Raw genomic sequence first — 16,589 nt, forward strand, 5'->3', positions numbered from 1 at the left:
AATATGTTTGGTTCTGGTTGTTTGTTATGTTTTCCTCACTTAAGTTAAGCATTTTCTTATATATTACTGATAAGTTGTTGACTATTTGTACAGCGTCTTACTTTTACTTTATCTATCTATCTATCTATCTATCTATCTATCTATCTATCTATCTATCAATCAATCTATCAATCTATCAATTTATATATAGATAGATAGACATATATATGTCTGTCTGTCTGTCTGTCTCTCTATCTATCTATCTATCTATCTATCTATCTATCTATCTAAAATATATAATTGTAACATAAACATGAATCATATAAATTTAAAGCATCACATCTATATGGCCACAAAGATTAGACCTATCGCCACATCCTACATTCAACTATTTCTGTATTTATTTATCAACATATTAGACGCATGAAAAATAATGGTACTGGTTTGAATTAGGTTCTCAAAATCAGGTTCCTGTCTTCTGTCGTGTTGTCGCATCTTCCCATTAAGACAAATTAAAATAAGTCTCTTTCACTCTGGCAGTTTTAAAGCATCATCTTTCTCGCAGCAGATATCATTTTTTTCCACCCCTAAACTGGAACTCCACCAGAGGCTCGCACTGGCGTGGCGGGGTCAGTGACCGCGCACGCCGGCTGTTTATCTGTATGAGAGGTCCTCGGGAGCGCGCCCCCCCTGGCCAAGGAAGGTGAGCGAGTGTCTGGAGGGGAGGACTCGGGAGCGCGACCAGCCGAGGGATCGATCGGATTAAACTCGATTCGAGTGAAATTAACACAAAGGAGAGAAGAGCAACGCACACGAGTCGGCGAGGTTGCGGATGCGAGACGCGCAGGAGAAATATTTCGTGAGAAAACCGTAACACTTGAACTTTTTTTCCTCTGTTTATTTATATTTCAAACGAAAAAAAGGACCACGGTGGATTTTTTTTTTTTTTTTTTCAAGCAAGCGGAGATACTAACCAGCCAGCACGGAGTTGATTTGATAAAACCCCGAAGTGACCGAGCTTGTTGGGTAAGCTAACAAATGCCCCCGTTGAATGTGTGAATTGAATATGTGGTCCAGGTGCGATAGTTTCATTGGAACCAACGCTTCTGAATTAAAACCCTTTCTATTCTGGCTGAATGGCAAGTTTTCCATACTTTTTTCCACAGCGCTATCGGACGCTTAAATCCGCCGAGCGACTTTGGTTTTCAGCCGGAGGGTATTTTCATTCACATCCAGCTGAATGGAGACGCTGCTGGTTTGGTTTAGCTTCAGTTTTATTCCCTCATTTCAGCAGAAAGTCATTGAAGGTCCATGTAGCTCCCATGCCGACATGCTAACAATAGCAAGTTTAGCTTTGCCACCCGCTGTATCGCTCGCTCACACATACACACACACACACCACACACACACACGCACACACACGCACAACAGTCCCATTAGTCAGTTATAAAGTGGAAAGAAAACACACGGAGAGCGTCTCTATTTCCGAGTCCGCTCCCCCGGCAACTTGTTGGATTTTCTTCAGTGGAGTGTGGAGTTGCTGGTGTTTTTTTAAAGAGTGACTGTTAGCCCTGTTAGCTAATTGTGTTGAAGCTTCCAGGAGACACGAGGTGGCTCGAGCGTAGAGGTGAGTCACTGGCCGACTGAATGAGCGCAGCTCTCAGGGAGATTCCCAGCGGAGAATACTTGGCACATATCGCCAACAAACGCTCCGCCGGGCTCGATTTAAAGTGTTCCCACATAAAAGTTTGCATATTGGTCGTGTTTCAGCGGAACGCGTGTTTTAATGGCTAGGAGCGCAGCGTGAAGTGTGCGTAGTAGTCGCCACTTGTATTGGACGGAAGGGACAGAGCAGTGGAGGAGAGGAGGGGGGATCTGTGAGGCCAGGCGGTCATTCCATACGACCGTGTTTTTCACCTTGTTTTTAACACGATTTACTACAGCGAAACCCATTCAAATGTATGAGAGAGACTCCCGAGCCGCTCCATAGCCTCGGTGCAAGGTGGAAAGTGTTTATTTTAATGATAAAAGCCGAGATGAGGGAGTCGTTCCCCGGTCCGGAACGACGTGCAAAATACCACTGATAGGCTAATTAGCCGTGCTAGCCGCTGGAGGTTAGCCCAGCGCTAGGACACAGAAGTTCAGCTAGCCTGTTAGCCACTTCTCATCCTCATTGTTAGACCACTCCGTAGCCCCCCTTCACAGGGGCTAACTACGAAGCGGCTCGGTATTGCTCTCGGGCAAGAAACTTTACGCATCTTTCGTGTCACTTTTATCGAAGTTCAAAGCCACAATAACACCTCGCGTCCGCAACACGCGTTTCTGCGTGTTTAGCGTTTGCCGTGATAGTAGGTTTTGTCATGTTGCATTGTATCCGGCGGGTGAAGTTTGATAACCAGCATGGCTACACTTGTTACTCGGAGTGGACCGGAGAGCAGGCAGCCCACAACACCTGCCGGTGCTGGTTCAGGCCACTCATCTCCACGGGACCCACTCACCGCTGTGTGATTTTCTTTTTCTTCACTACACACTTTATTGCCTGGGTTTGTGGCGCTGCACTCTTTCGCCATTATGTGCTCTGTAGTCGGTCAGCTTATATAATGGTCACCCTGTCGCTCCCGCACAACTTTGGCTGCGCTGAAATGACTGAAATACAAAAAACGTTAAACCTGTCCTCTACGTACACACTCTCATAACACACTCACTGTTTCATTTCATTCTCACATGGTGGCTTTATTAACAGTCTGACATATTCAGTGGAGATGAATTAGTTCGTTATTTTCCTCCTGCTGCCTCAGAGCCAGGAGCTGCTACCCCCACCACCTTGTTTCTGTGAGCCAAGATGGCAGCTAGTCATGTTTAGCAGGCCACAGAGGGAGAGATAAGAGGCCCCGTATACACACACACACACACACACACACACACACACACCAGATGTTCAGCACTATTTGGTCTCTAGTTTGTCCCTGTCTTTTCTTGTGGTTAAAGTTGAGGCACTTCTTTCCCCTTTTCAGCTTCAAGGCTGCCTTGGTTTGATAGTTGGTTGGATTTAGCTGAAACTTGGACACAAGTTAAATTCCCCCACATGTGATCTAAATGTAGTGTTAATGTGGATCTATTTTTTGCAGTTTATACCTATGTTTTTAATGTCCTAATTTAGGCAGATTACAAGCCGTTTTAACCATTTTGTTTTTATTGGTTCAAACGGAAATGGGCCTTTCTGGAAGTTGTGTTGGTGACCTTGGAGTTGCTTGCCTTAAGTAAAAAAAATAATACCCAGGTATTATTTACATAACCTTGTTGTTTTTTCCTTTTTTTTTATTAAAAAAAATGTAATCTTTATTTACGCTGTGTGCTTCATACCATGAGGGCTGAATGATGTAGAAGTTTGTCATGCCAGTGCCCAACTTGCTACCAGTGTGCCTGACATGGCCTCACACAGTCAGGAAATCCCTGCCTCCTTACACTAGGGGTCAGTTGGGGGGATACACCACATGCAGCGAAGCTACTCATACCCTACAAAACACAATAGTAAGATTTCACTGAATGATGAAATTAAATTCCCACTGTACTACCATGCACTAATGCTCGTCCTCCACATGGTCACACCCTCTAACTTATCTCAATTCATTCAAATTGACATTTTAATTACACGTTAAATGTAACCAACCAGTCTGCTTCATGCTGTTGCCTGGTTCAGTCACTTTATCTTGTGGATTAAATGCCACCCTTTATGTAAGACAGGTGTCCATCAGCGTGTCACGCCTGTGAGTAAGCTGTTCCCCTGCAGTTTTGACCTATGAATCATTAGTTTGACCAGTGTTGGTTTTCTGACTATTTCACCCACACTGTCATTTTCTATTGACCTTTTAATCAATTCTCAATGTTTTTCATACTGCTCCTCAATTTTTCAGAGGAAGAAGGCTTGAACTTTTTAAGTGGAGGTCATAGGATTAACAGTTAGTACCCCTACAGGCATACAGGGAGAACCATAACTTGCACCTGGCAGCAGTGATGATTTTGTGGCCAGGGTTGGCGTCTTTATTCATAGTGTCACATTTGACTACTTTGTGTGTAGTGTCCCTGTTGGTTATAGTTTGGAAATGGACATGCAGTCTATAATGACTTTCTCTCATAACTTTAGAGGAGGATTTTGCTCCTGCTAACTTTCAGCTTTGCTGATAACACTATCACCATCAGTCTAGTCTTCGCTCGTTTTGTGTCAGGTCTTTTACCTCATCCGATTGCAACTCACGGGTCGGAAATTTGGATACTTTTTTTTAGTGGGCTACTTGTGGCACATCATATATATATATATATATAAAGCAATGGCCACAAGTTTTTCTGGAAAATCTAAAACTGGTTAGGAGGAAACTAGTCTATTAGGGGTTGCAGCTTTCTGATATGCATACTTTGTAGTAATTGTTGTATTTATGAGGTTGCTGCATGTTTTTACCAACTTCCTTCCTGAAGCATTTCCACACTGCAGCTCTTTCTCTAGTGCGACATCAGACTAGAGTGTAATCACAAGAGCATTCCCTTGCTGTAGTCGGGCAGAAACTTGTGTTTTGAAGGTGGATTACTCTGACCACCTGGTTTAAGGCCAGTATTGAGACAACATTGTCTTTTCAGTCGGGTAAATAACACCTGGTGCTGCAGCACTCCTGATGGACAGTTTAGCATTGTGAGCCTGGTGTTGGGTGTCTGAGTCAGAGTGCTGGTGTTTGTTAGGGTGGCCATTTTGTCTCCTATCATCATGTGTGGTAGATGGCAGCCCTGTTAGCAGAGATGAGAAGTGGTGCTGTTTGTCCCATCATTGTTTCTCTTTTATCTTGCCATCTATATTCCCACCACCACCCCCTCACCCACCCACTCCCCCTCTGCCCTCCTCTCCTTTCGACTCTTCATTCACACCTTTTCTGTCTCTCTCACTCTCTTCATCTTTGCCAGTCTGTCTGTTTCCTCCCCTCCTCCCATTTCTAGCCAAGAGGTTAGCGGGGGTCTTAAGCACCATGGCGAATTTCAAAACGGAGTGTCATGACTGTCTCTCTCACTCTCTCTCATCCCGTCCTCTCACCTGTCACTCCCTCTGCCCTCTTCTCCTCACTTGTCTCCCCCATCCCCCTCTGCACCAAGGGCCTTTTGGACCCAGTGCTTGGAAGAGAGGCTGGTGTTAATATAGCTCTCAAGTGTTTGTGTGTGGACTAAATGTGTTTTTTTTTCCTTCTGTGTGTGTTAGAGGAGGCAGCCTGTCAAGTACATTTCTGACCTATATGTGTGCATGCCTTCTAATCTATCCTTGACCTCTCCTAGTGTTGATGTGTGGCACATCCTGCATTTCCTCTTCATCCCTTTGCTCATATGCAACGTCTAGCCTCACTGCTACTTGGAAACACATAAGCAAAGCTAAAACCCATGACTCTCCACTGGAAATGTTTGTGTCAGCAGCTGGAGATATATCCCATTGCTGAAAATGACTTCAGTGCCACGGAAATCTAAAATGCTTAGTTGTGGCAATCCACGCAGCGATCCACTTCTCATTTTCAATCACAATTCCTCGAGTAATTTACATGGGGACAAATGGCTAGTTTGTGGAATCAACATCTAGTTAGGAAAAGGGAGATGGATGCAAACATTGGAGAGGGGAGAGAAAGGTGAAGACAGAAGGTTAACCACGAGCGAGAGGAAATTAATGCAATTTCCTTGAAATGTCCAGGCAATATTTTTCACATTAAATCTTAAATTATTCTGTCACTTATTATGCGTTTTTGGCTGTAGTGAGGAGATCTACCTAAGTAAACTGACAAACACATTTATTTTCAAAATGTTTTATTTTTCCTTTAGGTTCAAGCAATTTCTGTTCATTTCAATGTCTCATTTGATAAATATTAGTTTAGGAGATGAAAAAAGAAACAAAATAATATCTGCATTTTATATATCTGTCAACGGCTGCCCTGCTCTTTTCATATGAGTTGCTCATTGAAGACCTGTTTCGGTTGACCACCCCAGCAGAGCACACTGACTCAGGAAAAATGAGTGTGTGTCAGGGGAGAAGTTACCCCTGAGCTTTACAGGAAGGACTCTTGGAAGTTAATTGGTTGTTAGTGGGCAGGCAGGTGTGGCAGGGAAGTGGCCACTATGAGCGAAAACAGTCCAGACCTGCCTGTCCTATTGAGGGTGATAGCAGTCGATGTCAATAGCAGTGATAGATTAGGGAGATGTCGGGGCAGCATGCTTGAGTCTGTTCTATGCTCTGTGGGTGTGTGTCTTCTTGTTTGTTATAGCATAGAGACAAAGTTCCTTTTAAGGATTGTGAGAAATTAATAATAAAAAAACCTTTATTTTGCTTGTATCTTGTTCCTATTGTATCAAATTGGAATCTTAATCAAAAATCTGTTGAGTGTGGTCTGTGAGGTTCTTGTTGCTCATGACTAATCTATCAACAGCCTAAAATCACTGGTGGTTTTTCTTTTTGAAGAAGTGGAGCAGACTCCCTCCCTGTTTGTGAGGAATCCTGTCCTTTTTGAAAGGTCTACCTTTGAAATTATGACAAAGGTTGTTAAAGGGTTTCCCCCAAAGTCTGTAAAAGTGACAAAATGATTCTGTAACTTATTTGCATCCCCAAGCAACAATTCCCCCCCCCCCCTCACCTGCAATGGTTTGATTTCTGATGTTCATGTAGGTTTACACCCTCTACATTAAAATGTCAAACACCAGTATTGGAATATTTACCAAAAAAATGACTAATTCAGATGGAAAGGATTCTCCTTACTTTGCTTATTACTGTCAACAAACCTGAGTGAGAGGTGACCTCAGTTCTTCCTGTCATTGATTGCACAAGATGTTGGCACCTTTTCTCTGAGGTTCTGCTCCAAGTTGACATGACTGCATCGCATCATTGCTGTATATTAATTTAGCTAATCTCCTTTTTTTCACATCACAAAGGCCCCGTACACAGCTGGTATTAACAACTGTCCTGAGAGATCCGATCACAAGTGGCCAGCGTTCAGTACTTGTGTTCACACCTGGCATTATAATGCATCCTGAATGCGTTTCCTGTGACCACTTGTGATCGGCACTCACTTCCCCGCTCTACATGCAAATTAACATGTACCTCATTTGTGTTATTTAAGCCCAAAGTGTGTGTGTGTGTGCGTGTGCGTGTGTGTGCGCGCAAGACAGGTAGAGAGACGAGTCAAGAGAATCTAAATGAATCTCGTGTAGCTAGTGAAGAAAGATTTTACTGATTTAAGGAAAGTATCGATCATGTGTTGATATTGTGGCGGTGATTAAAAACAAATCAAGGAGAAGAGAAAAAACAAGTTAGATTCATACTGAAACTGCAGCGGGTCAGAGGACGTCCTTCATTTGGCCCAGGATGGATTTGCGTTCAAACTGTTTAAAGAATGTGGACACATGGGGCACAGACCACCTCTGAATGTGGTCTGGCATGATCGGATCGCTATCCAATCTGAGTGCGTTCTAGGTGTGGACGATATATCGAATATACTCTATGTATCGCGGCTATCACTATATCTTGACCATTGAGTATAAATTGTCACGTTTTTTAGCCGTCGGCATGACATTTTTTAAAGTTTTGATTCTCTCGCTCTCTTCTCCTGCCGTTCTCACAACAGACCTCTCCTGCCTGCATATGTATTTTTGTATCAGGAGGAAAGATACTCAGAGCATGAGAAGGACGAAAGAAAGTGAAGAGTCCCAGCCAGTTTAGAGAGTCCAGAGATGGTTATTGACAGTTTGCTCATATTCTTTGTGAACGCTGAACCGAACGAATCAGTTTATAAATGATGAACGTGAGCGGCGTTCACTCCAGCGAGAGAAGACGCTTCTGTGTGTCTGTGCTCGGAGCGAGTTGAAGTTTACACGCACACACAGGCCCCGGGGCTCCGCCCCCACTTACTCCGCTACACAGTGAGATGCGAGGCGCATTCACGTGAAGTAGCTGGTCAGTGACTTTGTTGACGAACAGTGAAAACAGTTTCCTCTATGATCCACAGCTGCTCAATGATCAGAAGGCATGCCCCGACATTTACACCGTGTTTTAAGCCTAAATGTCCGCTGATATCTTCCAACGAGGTGAATTCAGGAACCTACGGAAATGATAGCGTCCGCTAGCTTAGCCACTTCCTCTGGACTTTTATGAATTTAACATTTGTACCATGATTTAGATATATATAGATATATAGATATAGCCTAAAAATATTGCGATATTTGTTGTGGGCCCAGCCCGACTGTGTTCACACCTGTACCTAGAGCTGTCTGCTTGTGATTGGATCACAAAAAACACATGTTAATACCAGGTGTGTACGAGGCCAAAGACAGGATTCACATGTGGTGACAGAGCAGATCATTGAAGTTCACTGAACTCACTATCCTGTTCATAAAACCAGTTTTACCATGTTACATGGAGCTTTATTCTACTGGAAGTTAGAAGATGGTAAACTGTGACCATGAGAAGGTGTACATGGTCAGTAACAATACTTGGATACACTGACATTCAAACCATTTTTCTTTATCAGATTAAGGCCAAACTGTGTGAATATAACATTTTCCTCACGATCACACCTCCAGCAGCCTGGACTGTTGACACAAGGCACTTTGGCATCATGGATTCATGCTGTTGACTCCAGATTTTGACTCTACCATCTGCAGCCTCAGCCTCAGGTCTGATGAATCTACATTCATCAGACCATGCCATTTTGTTCAGTCTTTAACTTTCCAGTGTTGGTGGGTCTGTGTCACACCAGCCTCACATTTCTGTCCCTTCTCTGACAGGAGTGGAACCTTTCATGGTCTCTGCTGTTGTAGATCATTCACCTAAGAGTTGGATGTGTGGTTTAGTCTGATGTTTTCTATTCCCCACAGTAGCACCGAACCTTTTTCGCCCCAAATTTTCCAGGCGAGAGGTGGAGCAGCCAGTTGCAGCAGGAAGTGACGTATTAACTCCGCTGGTTAGATCGCATGATTTCGTTTACAGCACCCTGACACCGTTGTCAGCACTTATCACCACAAACTCTCCACATCTTCGACAGTCTTCTACGTTTATGACACTGCTTTTTAAACCAAAGTTGTTTGTCTGTTGATTTTCTTTTCATTTTTATGTCTGCCGCATGTTAGAAGCGTCATCAACCCTGTCACTCGCTCGCGGTCAATCCAGCTGGGGAACTCCTGCTGTGTTCAAACATCGACTTGTCCTGGATTTCTACTGACTTCATACTAGGAGGCCAGGCGGATAAAGTCCGTAGAAGCGCAGCGTCTCACTCTGACTTTTGCGTTCACACATGCACCTCCTCCAGAAAAAATATGGAGCAACTGCGGAGTCCAGTGCATGTGTGAAAGCAGCTCACGTATGAATATCTATCAGGATGTAATAAGCCCCGTTCAGCTCCTTCTAAATCCCTCTAACCATATTTCTACAATGACTATCAATAAGATAAAGTCATTGTAGAAATATGTTAGTCTTTGTGGGTCAGTTTCTCTAGAGATCACATCTACATTAAGTGTTAATTTGCTCATATTAGGATATTTAGATTTACTGCTCAGCTCACTGTCGATACACTTTCATATCTGAGTAGCCTTCGTAATAATTTAATTTAATCCTAAGCAGAAAGTGGAAGGTTGCTTGTGAATTGCCTTTGCATTAAACACAAAATCACAGCGTTCATATACTGATACAGCATACACATTAATTACCATAGCATTGGTCAAAGCTTCAAAGCGTTCATGGTATAGCCCCAATGCAGTTTTGACCTCAAGCATGTGACACTATAAATTTGGAAGATTTATGAACGAGTTTCTAAATAATTCAATATACTAACAAATGATTTCCAGAGAGTGGACAATTAATTTCAGAAACCATTTAACAGGTTCTTTTAGCTCAGGCGACATCCATACTACTACGTTTTTGTTTGAAAACTGTAATTGAAAACTAAAGTGTTCTCTTTCCACAAAAGCTTTTTTAGTAGTGTGGATACCAGTAGCAGAATTGAAGCATTTAACAAATGAAAACGTAGTAATGTGGATGTGAGCATGTGAATGCATACACATGCTGTCATGGGTCATTTTTGGGAATATTACATTGTCTTGTGTTTATTTCCTGTAGACTTACCCCAAGCCCCTAACTACACTGACCCAAAAATCAGCTTTTTCCCCACTGGGGACACAGCTTTTGTACCCAGTTGGACAAGCTGTCCCCAGTTAACTGGTTTTCAGGCTGAAATCTGTCCCCAAAGGTGGCCTGTGACTGATTCGAACACACTACACTAGCAGGTTCCTTGCCCCCCACCCCCCTCTCCTGTGCCTGTCTCTCGCCCTCTGTGTCCTCTGTGATCAGCCTGTGAGCCGGCCAGTGGTTTTTCCTACCACATGGTAAAGGCAGGGAACAGATTGGATAAACACAGCCCTTTCCTGCTGACCCACCCCCACCGCCCACCCCTCTCCCCCAAACACGCGTACACACACACACACACACACACACACACACACACACACACACACACACTCACTCCCCGGCATGCACACCGTGCACACACACACTGTCCATTAACGAAGCAGTCGTGCGTAAAATAACCAGATTTTCTCTAGCTTCACTGCTTCTCTTTCCCTCCTCCCTCTTCTCTCTTCCTTCCTTCCGGGCCTCAAATCCCAGCCCCAAACACACGGCCCTGCATCCCCTCACTTGATCGTAATTACACACACAGCTAGCCAGCTCCTGCGCGCTGTCCTCCATTTGGGAACAAAGGTATAAATTATAGCGACTTAGATCCTAGTGGTAATGGGAGGTGGGTGGGTGCACACATGCTCTCCAGAGGAAGAGGGAGATCACTCACTTCATGTGCCTAGTTGGGTTGTGTCTGCTGAGCTTTTGGCGTAGTTTGTTTCTGTGGCTTTGTGTTTATCTGTGCCCGCCTGCCTGCGTCTCAGAGGAAACGTGGTGCTGTTGACATGGCAGAGATTTCCTGTCGTAAAGCCTGGAGGCTACAGACAGTTTAGCCCGCCAAACTTGACAGCACAGACAGGACTGCATTGAGTTGCTGTTGGCTAATCGCTCATCCTCATTTCTTCCTTTACCGCAGACTAACACCAAGCACACCAAGGGATTTGGAGTTGAATAGTCAGTTATGACATTTAACATTAGTTGAGATGCAAAACCAGCAATGTCCTTATTTTGTTGAAAGTTGTGTAGCTGAAAGAAAAAAAAGATAACGTAATCATCCCTCAGATCTGATCCACTAGATTCTTCAAATATTTACGAGCAAGAAAAAGGAGAGGTCCATGAATGGATGAGTCCCTGCAGGTTTTCATTCAAACAAAAGTTTATTCTAGGCAACATCAGTGACTTAACACATCTTCATTCAGTCTGTTAATCAATCTAAGGACAGGTAGAATGGAATATTTGGAGATCCTTGACCCAAAATAACACATGGGTTTACAAACATTTTGTCATGTTAAATAGCAAACATATTTATTCGTACAAGTAGATAACAAATTAAAACTGTAATACTGTGATAATCTCTTTTCTTTTTTTTAAATGCATGTAAAATAAATCTAGTTGCTTGTGTCACTATCAGTTAAAAAATCACTTGTGCTGGGGCTGTACGTTGAATGTTCCTGTTTAGGTTTCGGTTGACTGAAGGCTCATCCCTTATGCACTATACAGTGAATTACTGGCTGTCACAGAGGCCATTCAGTTGCACTAACTTGGCATTGATATTCTTTGGTTTCGGCTTGGCTGAGCGAATGGCCTCGATAATTGTGCTTTGACAGAGCTGCACAGTCAGTGTGAATTCCTGAGCCTTGCTGGTGATCGCCAGTTCATTTATCAAGTAGGCTAAAACTATCCATGTTAGAGCCACTTGGTGTTTATTTTTGGTTTCAGGTGAGGAGGAGCTTGTGGAGCTGTTAATTATGTTGTTGGACTCACAGGCTCATGCGTCTGCCTCCAGCAGTGACAGGACCAACCCCCTTTTTTCATATTTCATCTCACTTTGTTTAAACTGGGTAATAAAAGTGCCACCTCAAGGTCAAAGTCCTGATACAGTGTTCAGAGTTTTATTTTGGGACATAGTTTGTTTGGAGTTGCAACACAAAAGAGGAGCAAGGCTTTTTCCTGTCAGCTTCCCACACTGCTTCAGTTTGGTTTCTCAGGTTATATATAAATATCTGATCTGATGTGAAGATACAGACCACAGCTCCATCATTAACACTACTTAGCCTAACAGTATAGCATAATTATTGCTGTCTATTATAGCTACAATAAATTGTTAATTGTTTGCTCAAAATGAATTTGTCACCTATTTTGAACATAATTTATTAAGGGAAAACATTTCTCAAACATATCTGCCAAAGTGACTGTGGTTCCAAACGCAATATTTAGTTGTTCCTGGGTTGTTGGTGGGACATACACGAATTGCCATTGCACTCAAGGAACACTGAGTGGAAATTTTCACCGTAATTTTTCATTTAGATCAATCAATTAATCGCTTCATTTATTTAGGGCCTTTCCCTCTCGTCACATAGAATCCATTGTACTTTCCCATTTTATATATAACCTTTTTATTTTCTGGCATCATCAATTCTGTACCATTTTTATACCAGATTTTTTTTGGTAGGATTATATGTAACAAATCTGAATTATGCAAGTTTTTATTTTCATAATGGCAGCAATATTAACTGGTATGTATAAGTGTTACTTAGCAACGGTTACCTAATGATACTTTTGAGACAGAGGCACTTGTGCACAACTAATAATGGACAACAAATACTGTGCCATCTTAAAACTGACCCCTGTTTTTTTAAGGGGTTGAACATGTACAACTTTTAAAACCATATAACTGAACACAGCCTCAACAGCCAGTTGTTTTACTCACTGCTGTCTTTTTCTGTCAGTGGATGGTTAATTGAAAGGAAGGTAGTGCAGGAGCCTGAAGGCCTCTTCTGCTTCTGGTAGCACATGGTAACCACCTATACTTTTGGCCCATGCTAAGTTTGACCAAGGCTGGCAGATCAGTAGTGACACTGCTGTAGGGCTGCAATTAACAATTATGTATTTTTTCAGTTAACCGATAAATGATTTTTGTCCAACCAAGAGTCCAAAATCTAAAATAACCTGGCAGTATTTTCAGCCAATCAAAACACTACATATGGGTTCTGATGTTGTCTGACAACATTCAGTTCATGACAACCTGGGAATCAACACTATTAACAATAATGAGTGATCAGAGATGACAGCTTTTTGACGCTTCTGTTTCACTCGACTTGTTCCTGAGGGCATGCTTCATCGCTATGATGTTGACATGTTCACACTGATGGTAGCACTGAGTCAAAATATAAGGGCCTGTGCTGGTGTGGGTGTGTTGCTACATTTACCAGTGAGAAGATGGAATCTGAGCCACTCAGTCCAGTGTGAAGGCTCATCAGATGGCAAGACACCACACTGCAGTTTCATGCACTTGGTGAAAAAGTTACGAATGCAAAAATTGTTATGCTGCTTCTTGTTTGTGAGGTAAACGATGCCTGATTCTTGCACTTGACTGTATTTGGAAAGTACAGTGCTACAGCAGAATCAACATTTTGTTACCTGAACCTGCGGTTCTTCATGATAGGATGTAAATGCGCTCACCCACTCCAGACCACTCAACACGTGTATGTTACGACGGGGGACGGGGACCAGGATGGGAATGTGGTTGGCTAAAAGCCTCATCCTTTGATGAGATTTGACGTCTAAACCGGCACACTGACCGATCACCTAATTCCCTCTGCAGTAACAGCTGGGCCTCAATGCCAAACTTTGTGTGTGTGTGTGTGTGTCTGCTGAGAGATGGAGATTCATGCTCACGCTTGTGCTGAAATGGAAGAGAATGAGAGAAGGCTAGTCTGTTCCATGGCTGAAGGAGATTGTGAAAAGAATATGAATGTCTGTGCTTGCTACTTTTAATCAGAGCTGTAATGTGATGATCCTCAAGGCTGACACAACACTAAGGCCATCTCTCACCCAAACTCTTACACACGCAGTAGCCAGCAAGTGCTTATATAGCTACATTTATGCTATATTGTAGATTTCACAGCATAATATAGTGTGTTCGGCAGTGCTGACAGGAAATCACTTGCCTTTGTAGTAGCTTGCAGCAAAGGATGTGAAATTGCACTTGATTACTCTCACCTGCTACACACTCACATTTTTCTTCTTGTAGTGATTGAAATACACAGGACGTGATGTAACAGCAGAGTTTCATAGATGCTGCTTATAGTACTATGGATGTTGTTGCCAAACACAAGTCCTCTAACAACTGCTGAATCGCTGCTCTTTGTAAAGACTGATGGTTTGTGTGAGATTATTTAAGAGAGTTCTATAATTGATAAATTATAATATATTATTTAATTTGCTGATTTCACTTTCAATGTGTGTGGCTTTGCAGTTCTTCTGTTTTTAAATATCACTGTAAACAGAATATCTTTGATTTTCTTCTGTTAGTTATTAGATGTCACCTATGGTACTGAAACTGTTGTTCACAATTCATAAAATAGTAACTGTGCTTCAATTAGGATGTTTCTAAATCGAGGGGCCACAATACAAGTTACGCTGAGGGTTCAATTATATGTCTAGCATCCATGCATGATTCTAAATTCAGCAAGGGGATCATATAGGTCATTCTTTGTTAACTGTTACCTCTATAGTTATGAGCAAATCCACACATCATTTATTTATATATATATATATATATATATTAGTCCACAGTGCGAGTATATACTTATAAATACATACACATTTATGTATCTATAAGTATATACTCACACACCCCTGCTGTTGAATTCTGTTATCTTTTTTTTCTTTCTTTAACCTTTATTTAACCAGGAAAAATCTCTTTGTAATGGGAGTCCTGGCCAAGACAGGCAGCAACACAAACATAGTACAAGTTCAACTGGTTAAAAAAAAACAAGACAGAGATACAACCTAAACAAGAATTTAGGTGCAAAACAGACCAAACATCCTGCAACATTGGTCCAAAACATTAAAATGCCAGCGGTTCCATTTCCTGGTCTTCTAAAATGGATTTAAAAGCATTCAATCAAATCACATAGTTTAAAACTTGTTCTAAAATACTCTATAATATATATATAATAGTCTGATGGGGCTGGGTATCTAAATACCTTTTTTCCCAATCTCTCTAAGCTGATGATGATGATTGGGAAAATAAGGCAAAATAATGGTAAAGGACAGATCTGTGATAGACTTGTGAGCTGCCCAGGATGCATCAGGGGAGAGGTGGGGTGCATCCTGAGCTGGCTGCATAGTCAAACACAGCTGTTAGCCTGCCGCTAAGACTTAAGATGCTCCTCTAAAACAGAGCTGCTTAGCCAAAACCACCTGTACCGCCAGTGTTTGTGCAATCTACTCGGCACAGTTTAGCTGTACAACATATTTATTGTTATAAAGGTGAAATGAATTATGAATGCACACTATTTAATGTGAGTTAGTAATCAAACATTTTGCCCTGATACCTGCTGTTGGTTATGAATTAGTTAAGGGGAGGAATTGTGGAGGAGGAAAGAGGTATGGTGAAGGGGGGAGGGGAAATCTGTAGCATTAGAAGTCGGATTGGGTGTTTTTTTTGCAGTGCATTGAAGCTTCAATGAATCCTCCCCTATCACATCTCAGTCTCTGCTATGGCCCACACCTACTCATTCATCATGCATGCTTAGATCAACTTACAGTGCCTTTTACCCTCACTGCAGACTGGGTTGTTGCTTTAGTCACCCAGTCCCTCAGATGTTGATTATATTCACACACCCCATGAGTTCTGAATTTTTTCCCTCACACAAATACAGCTAGTTTATTAATAAAGTAGTATACACTTTTGTTTTCCTTTTTATATCCAGGGAAATCCACAGACGAGCACAGGCCCTTGTCTTAACACATCTGCCAGGACTGACTGAGTAGGTAGTCAGACAGCTGAATGGCTTGCTGACCTAGTAGCTAACTACTGACTGACTGGTGCATAGAAAACCTCTCTGGTCTGTTGGCTGGCTGATTGCTGGCTAACTGGATGGCAGCTGCTGCTGTTCAAACAGAGTTGCATCTGCTGGGGCCTTTGTTCTAACACACACACACACACACACACACACACACTTGGAAGTCATTGAATGTGTGTGTGTGTGTGTGTGTGTGTGTGCGTGTGTGTGTGTGTGTGTGTGTGTGTGTGTGTGTGTGTGTGTGTGTGTGTGTGTGTGTGTGTGTGTGTGTGTGTGTGTGTGTGTGTGTGTGTTGAAAAAGAAAGAAGTTCTTTTGTTTGGTAATAAAATGGAGACGGGGAGGTCTTGGAGGCAGTGTTTTGGGGTCTGTGACTAAAGTTTTTTTTTTGTCTGGGTTGGTTTGAACACTTCTGCCTGACACCTAATATGACTGCTGTAATGTCTAAAAGTTAGTTTGTATGAGGCTGGTGGACTTGATCCACATGAAATATTCAGTGGTTCCAAACAATGAGATAAAATTGTTTGCTTCCTGTTGATAGTAAATAAACTTTTTTTTAAATTGTTGATTGGAGGAAATCTTTTTTGCATGCATGCTAGCTACTATAGGAAAAAAATAC

At 42.3% G+C, this 16,589-nt stretch overlaps 1 protein-coding gene across 1 annotated transcript in view; it reads left to right on the forward strand.

Annotated features, from left to right (window-relative positions):
• The first annotated feature begins 663 nt into the window (after nucleotides 1-663).
• chd7 (chromodomain helicase DNA binding protein 7) overlaps nucleotides 664-16,589 on the forward strand; it is a 72,204-nt gene continuing 56,278 nt past the window's right edge. The window contains 1 exon segment of the mRNA XM_034612999.1: nucleotides 664-1,005. The gene's annotated coding sequence lies outside the window, so the exon portion shown is untranslated.

This window comes from Hippoglossus hippoglossus, chromosome 17, assembly GCF_009819705.1.
Source record: "Hippoglossus hippoglossus isolate fHipHip1 chromosome 17, fHipHip1.pri, whole genome shotgun sequence".
Classification (NCBI taxonomy): Eukaryota; Metazoa; Chordata; class Actinopteri; order Pleuronectiformes; family Pleuronectidae; genus Hippoglossus; species Hippoglossus hippoglossus.